General features: G+C 35.6%; 1 protein-coding gene across 8 annotated transcripts in view; it reads left to right on the forward strand.

Annotated features, from left to right (window-relative positions):
* The window catches only part of LOC107685126 (spermatid perinuclear RNA-binding protein-like), a 119,770-nt gene that overhangs the window by 27,651 nt on the left and 84,771 nt on the right, over positions 1-7,348 (forward strand). The window contains exon 1 of one of the 8 annotated variants that reach the window (XM_016481629.1): positions 5,863-5,885. The exons of the other annotated variants lie outside the window; for them this stretch is intronic. The gene's annotated coding sequence lies outside the window, so the exon portion shown is untranslated. Of the gene's footprint in view, positions 1-5,862; positions 5,886-7,348 lie in introns of those variants that run through there. 8 annotated transcript variants of the gene reach the window in all.

Below are 7,348 nucleotides of genomic sequence, written 5' to 3' on the forward strand. Positions count from 1 at the left end.
TATATATACACATTTCTTTAGTATTAGAAGTATTTAATTCATTTATAAAGAAATCTGCGCTGACATCATTTGATGATTTTATGCAATAAATGTTACAATTAATTGGTGTTTTTATTTGTTGATAACCATTTATTTAGTTTTGCATATAATTATTCATAAAACGTGGCAAGCAAAACTTTGCTTAAACTTTTGTTTTCATTTCTTTTTTTATTCTCTTATGCTTCCTTTTTCTTCCTTTCTTGCTTCCTTTTTTGCTTTTTTCTTCTTTTCCTCTTTCCTCAACTTTTTTTTTTGTGTGTTTTTATGATTTTATTTTTTAAATCTTATTAGTATTAAGAAATATTTTCTAATTAATTTATACGGAATTGTAGCACGTTGGCAGTGTGTATTTATTGATAATGGGTGTCAAGGAAGTTGTTTTTTGTTTTTAATTTCTTATTTTGTGTTTTTTTTTTTTTTTAAAGCTTGATTAGTTTGAAATCTTGACAGAAAGCAATTAAAATTAATTGGCATGGCCTTCATCTTCATGAGGAGCCATTATTAGCTTCTGACTTCACATTTGCTTTGCTGGATAATTGAGTGTGCAGCACTTTGTATGATAGCAGCTCACGTAAGAGTGTGATTATTGATGTTTGAATTAAGGCTCTGTGCATTGATCACACTTCTGCTAATGCCTCTATTTTAGTGCAGCTTGATCAATGTGGCACTAGGACTTGTTGTTGAAACACATCAATACAGTCTTACAAAACAACTATGCTGTGCTTCCATTTATCTTCACATGATTTAGTCATAAATGCTGTTTTCATTGTATTTCTTGTCTCATTAGGTGTTCTGCAGCGCACTGTAATATTGATGATATTGATGTCTGACTTACAGCTGTAAAATGCACAAACGTTTCATTTCTGACTTTTTTTCCCTCTTCCTTATTTTTCGGTCTATGATGCTTGCTTCCTTCTTTCCTGTCCTTTTTTTCCCCCTTTTTCCCTTTTCTATTCCTCTTATTAACCATTTTCCTTCCTCCTTTCCTTTTTCTTTCTCTTATCCTTCTTTCCTTCCTGTTTTTTCCTTTGTTGCTTTCTTTCTGATTTGCATTTTATGCTTCCTTCTAGGGCTGCACGATATATCGAAATTATCGAAATATCGTAAATGTAAATATCGCAATATGCATATCGGAAGGACGTGCGATATCTGAATTATTTTAATAATAGGCTACTTAAATCAAAACGTTGCAAAAGGTCAAAGTTTTAGTTCGACACATATAGCAGAGAATTGCTTGACGTTAAAAAGAGTTAAGTGCAATAAGTTGCAGAAAACAACTCTTTGCCGTCTCGTCTTGCTGTCTGACAGACTCCTACCTGAAGCGCGTGCACAAGCCGCATCTCGCACAGCGTATCTTCAGTTCTGCTGCACACGTGCAAAGTGCGGGCACACACAGAGAGACGCGTTTCAGACCGAGTTGATTCGTCTTTCGCATCTCCTTCTTATGTTTGAACAGATACATACGCACAGAATTGTCAATAGTACCCGTCTCAATGATCATTCTTATAAACGCAGTCAGTTATGTTTTAAATGAATGTAAACAGCTGAGAAAGAAATCAGATGTGTATCATTATACTGGATCCGTGCAGTCGGATTTAAAGGGAAAGCAGCCTATAAATACGTGCTGCTGAATATGTTACTAATGTTAACGAAACGGCTATAACAAAGATTAATCTAAATTTAATTCATACAGTGAACACTATGCAGTGTTATTTTACACTTAATTATTACATTTCTGTACCTGAATACTACTGTTTATTTTATCTATGCTTGTAAATTGTGTATTTCTTTTTTTTTCTTTTTCTTTTTGCTGACTGTTCACTTGCCTTTAATCATGTTTGAACTTTCTCAGACTATAGTTTTTGCTGTGGTATATGAAGAAGTACTTAAAGTGTGTGGAAAGCAAAGTTACAATGATATAAAATTAGTGTCATGAATTTTTTTGTTTGTATGTTCACAATGATGTTAAATTACATTTTCTGATTTGTGACATTACTTTTTAAGTAATGCTAAAACACTGCTGGTCACTTTCAGAAGTTATAGTGATTCTTTATTTTCCAAGAAAGAATTTGAAACAAATTGGTTATATAATTTTCATTTTTAAATATTTTAAAATATAATTTAAATTGATTTTACACACTTTAAGCAATATCGTATCGCATATCGAATATCGCATTTTTTAACAAGGTATCGCATATCGCATTTTTCTTCAATATCGCACAGCAATATCTTTTTCTCTCTTATGCATGCTTCCTTTCTTCATTCTTGTCCTTCTTTCCGCCCTGTTACTTCCGTTCCTTTCCTTTCCTTTCTTTTCCTTTCCTTTCCTTTCCATCCATCCATCCATCCTGTTCTTCCCTCTTTCCTGTTCTTCATAATGTCTTTCTCTTTTCTTTATTTCCTTTCCTTTTCTTTCTTTTTTATGTATTTTCTTGTCTTTGCTTCAGTCTTTCTTATGTTCCTTCTTTTGTCTGGTTGCTGTTATTCTTTTATTTTTTGTATTCATTCATTTTTTGTTTCTTTTGTGTTCATTTTTGTCTCTTGTTTTCTTCTTTTTTGTTATTCCTTCATTGCATACCTTGTTTTTTTCTGTTATCCTTTCTTCCTAGTTTCCCTTGCTTTCCTCTTAGCCTTTTTTATTCCTTCTTTTAACTTTGTGACCTAAATTCTCCTTCTTTTCTGTCCATGAATAAAAAGTCGCTGTATGGCTCATGAACGCAGTTAGTGCCAGATTAATTTTTTAATTTGAAAGATTAGAGATGGCCCGTTGTCACCTGTCTCTCGGCAAAACCATTTTCCTGTGGCTTTCTTTATCATCAAACAATCAGGCGTGCTGCTCGTCCGGTCTCTGCAGTGATATTGAAGTGCATTCAGAGACCCGCGCCACTACCAGTTCAGTCTTGGCAAGATGCCCATCGACAGAGGTGGAGCATGAAACACATGGTCAGTCAGTTTCAAGAGTGCTCAGACGCAGCGGTTGAGTGCCCACTAGAGACTGAATTATCATTTAGGAATTGGAGGGAGAGAGCTTGTGTTTAACGGTGATTGTTTTCATCCATTGTGCTTCCAAGACTAATAAATGGTAGATCTGTATGACTTAGAGCTGCTTTTATTGTCACTTTCCTCACTTGATCCTTGACTCATGCATTGTCAGGAACTGCTCACTGACCGCTTCCATCAGGCCAGTTGAGATTATTACATAATTGCCTTATCTCAGCTCTTTGACTGTGATAATTGTGCACTTTAAATTCCCCTCACATGTTGCTGTTTCAGATAAGGATTTTAAATGAGTGTCTTTATTTACTGTTTTAATATTTAGAATAATATTTTTCTAGATATTTTTATCATTTGACCCTCTGGAATATTTTTCAATGCCTTAAAGAAAATCATTAATTTAATTTCTTTTAAATTCTATATGAATTAAAATAATTTTTAGCACCTCTATTAGGCTTGCATAGAAAATGACATGAACAACAACAGTGTAGACTTCAAAAGTTTTCGAAAAAACTGACTCTTTCCTGTTCTTCATAATGTCTTTCTCTTTTCTTTATTTCCTTTCCTTTTCTTTCTTTTTTATGTATTTTCTTGTCTTTGCTTCAGTCTTTCTTATGTTCCTTCTTTTGTCTGGTTGCTGTTATTCTTTTATTTTTTGTATTCATTCATTTTTTGTTTCTTTTGTGTTCATTTTTGTCTCTTGTTTTCTTCTTTTTTGTTATTCCTTCATTGCATACCTTGTTTTTTTCTGTTATCCTTTCTTCCTAGTTTCCCTTGCTTTCCTCTTAGCCTTTTTTATTCCTTCTTTTAACTTTGTGACCTAAATTCTCCTTCTTTTCTGTCCATGAATAAAAAGTCGCTGTATGGCTCATGAACGCAGTTAGTGCCAGATTAATTTTTTAATTTGAAAGATTAGAGATGGCCCGTTGTCACCTGTCTCTCGGCAAAACCATTTTCCTGTGGCTTTCTTTATCATCAAACAATCAGGCGTGCTGCTCGTCCGGTCTCTGCAGTGATATTGAAGTGCATTCAGAGACCCGCGCCACTACCAGTTCAGTCTTGGCAAGATGCCCATCGACAGAGGTGGAGCATGAAACACATGGTCAGTCAGTTTCAAGAGTGCTCAGACGCAGCGGTTGAGTGCCCACTAGAGACTGAATTATCATTTAGGAATTGGAGGGAGAGAGCTTGTGTTTAACGGTGATTGTTTTCATCCATTGTGCTTCCAAGACTAATAAATGGTAGATCTGTATGACTTAGAGCTGCTTTTATTGTCACTTTCCTCACTTGATCCTTGACTCATGCATTGTCAGGAACTGCTCACTGACCGCTTCCATCAGGCCAGTTGAGATTATTACATAATTGCCTTATCTCAGCTCTTTGACTGTGATAATTGTGCACTTTAAATTCCCCTCACATGTTGCTGTTTCAGATAAGGATTTTAAATGAGTGTCTTTATTTACTGTTTTAATATTTAGAATAATATTTTTCTAGATATTTTTATCATTTGACCCTCTGGAATATTTTTCAATGCCTTAAAGAAAATCATTAATTTAATTTCTTTTAAATTCTATATGAATTAAAATAATTTTTAGCACCTCTATTAGGCTTGCATAGAAAATGACATGAACAACAACAGTGTAGACTTCAAAAGTTTTCGAAAAAACTGACTGCAATATTTTTTCTGCAATATATTCAGATATGAATAAATAAGATTGAATAGCTCTTTTTGTAAATAATCATTGTAGAATGATTGGAGAGATTTTGTAGGCCATTGCATAGAATAAAAAAATAAGGAAAAATGCTTTTTACTCTGAAGACTTCAGTGCAAATCTTCATTTTAGTGGTGAATGATTTGTTAAAAAACTGAAAAAATATTGTGTTCATAATCATATTTATAACAACCCACTCTTGAAATCTGAAATCTTCATTTGAGTTTAGACCATATTCACAATGTTTTTGACCCATTCATTATATCTATAAAATAGTCATAATTATTACCTATTGCATTATTCCCTTTCCAAACTAGTAGTGTTGATTTGTTCCTGCATGAATCAGTGTTGTAGAATGATTTACTTGAGAAAATTATTCAGTGCCTGATGATGATGATAATCACTGGCGAGAATGTCTTGATCATGACAGCTCAAGCTTCAATTTGTTCATTACAGACATTCATAGAAATTTCCATGAAAAAAATACAAGGCAGCTGCTCTGTGAGATTTGATGAATCCCTTTAAGAGAATGTTAATAAAAGCGGTAAAGTGCTGGATTCACATTTCAAGTGCTGTTTTATTATGCCAGAGGCCGTATGTTGTGTGGTCTCTGTTGATGGCCAGTTGGACACTCTCTGCATCACATGATTTCATTGAAAAATTATTGCTCGTCGATTTGCTTCTGGTGACGGCACTACAGCAGCATGTTAGGGACCTTTTTGTAGTTTTTCCCACTTTTCCTCCATCTCCAAATGTGTATCATGAGGCAGCAGTGCAGTGCGTGGTGGTCCAGTGGAAATGGATTTAACCTGTGACCAGAAACAGTGGATGGTTTCATGATCACAGCTGTGGTTATTGTTTACAGAACTGGGAGGTTGTGCCATTTACAACACACACCGGATCGGCGTCCTCCCCCGCAGCCGTGGAGTTGAGTGATCATCTAGACTAGTGCGTGATGCTGAACTGCGCCTGTTATCTGTATTTCTCACTCTGCCATCTGGATCTCGCACGGTGAGGCGCTCAACAACCACGGGGTCAGTGAGATAAAGCGAGCGCTGTGTTGTTGTTCTCCCGCCGGAGCCCGTTGAGGATGAAGATGTAGAACAGGGCCGGATCAGCGGTGATTCACAGAACGCTGAGGTGATGGAGAAAAGCAGCCCACCTTGTGCATGCAAACACACCGAGCATTAAAGTGGAGTAAACTGTTACTGCTATTATCTATCTCTCACCACAGCAGAGAGCCTCAACTGGATGTGCTAGTGTGCATAGAAAATGGGTTGTGGTGTTGTATGCGACTAGTAGTACATTAAAGCGAAGGAAACATCTAATACTGTTGTACAGACAAAACAAATACATAATAAAGTTTACCATTGAAATGTTAACGGTCAGTAAGATTTAAAGTCTCCTATGCTTCTCAAAGCTGCAATTATTTGATCAAAAACACAATAAAAACAGTAATATTGTGAAAATATTATTGCTATTTAAAATAACTGTTTTCTATTTGAATATATTGTCAAATGTAATTTATTCCTGTGATCAAAGCTGAATTTTCAGCATCATTACTCCAGTCTTCAGTCACATGATCCTTCAGAAATCATTCTAATATGCTGATTTGCTGCTCAAGAAACATTTCTGATTATTATCCATGTTGAAAAGTTATGCTGCTTCATATTTGGAAACCATGATACATTTTTGTTTTTCAGGATTCCTTGATGAATAAGAGTTAGAGGAAAAAACAGCATTTTTGAAAGAGAATTGCTTTTGCTAAATTTTACTAAATAAGATATAAATAAAATAAGCAATGTTATCTATATATATATATGTATATGTTCTTTATGTGTATGTTTTATATATAATATATAATAATTATATATATATATATATATATTAGGGAGCTGATCTGCGCCTCGCTGCACACGTCTGCGGCACGTTACGGTTCCACGGGAACCGGAGCTGATCGCGGCCACTCTAGTCAATGCCGCGGCACGTTTCTGAAGAGGCTCTCCGTGCTGCTTGGCTAAAAATTGTCTTTTGTGAGTTGTCACATCGTGGAGGATGGAACAAAACCTCGTCGGAGCCGTAAGGGATAACGGTAACATAATACGCTGATTGTGATTTATTTTATCCACCAGCGACCCACCCGCAAATAATCAGAATGCATTTTTTATTACCCGACCCGCGGATTATTCGCAGCGCCCCTGGATATAGGAAAAGCAAAATATGTTTGCTGCGTAAATCAGACTGACTTACTGAAAATGCTAATTCATTCTCTGCTAGCAGGAGGTGCTTTAAAACGGGAGAAACAGAGGTTTCCCCAGTAACGGCTGTACACAAAGCAGCGCTGAGCTCACAAACGCTGCTTTATTAGGCATATAAATGCAAGATGAAATGAAAACGAGATCGAAAATTTTCTAAAGATAATCTTCCTTCAGAAATACAGTGATAAAAACACCCGTGCCTCGTTTTGATTTTTAAACGTGCAGTACTTGCTCATGTTTATTCAACGAAGCCTTTTGGAAAATCGGTTTTGATATTGTGGCAAGCGCCACAAATAAATAAATGTATGGGAAACACATCCCACAGCACAACCACCTGAGCCCAAC

This window comes from Sinocyclocheilus anshuiensis, unplaced genomic scaffold (genome assembly GCF_001515605.1).
Source record: "Sinocyclocheilus anshuiensis isolate Anshui unplaced genomic scaffold, SAMN03320099.WGS_v1.1 scaffold914, whole genome shotgun sequence".
In the NCBI taxonomy this organism is placed as follows: Eukaryota; Metazoa; Chordata; class Actinopteri; order Cypriniformes; family Cyprinidae; genus Sinocyclocheilus; species Sinocyclocheilus anshuiensis.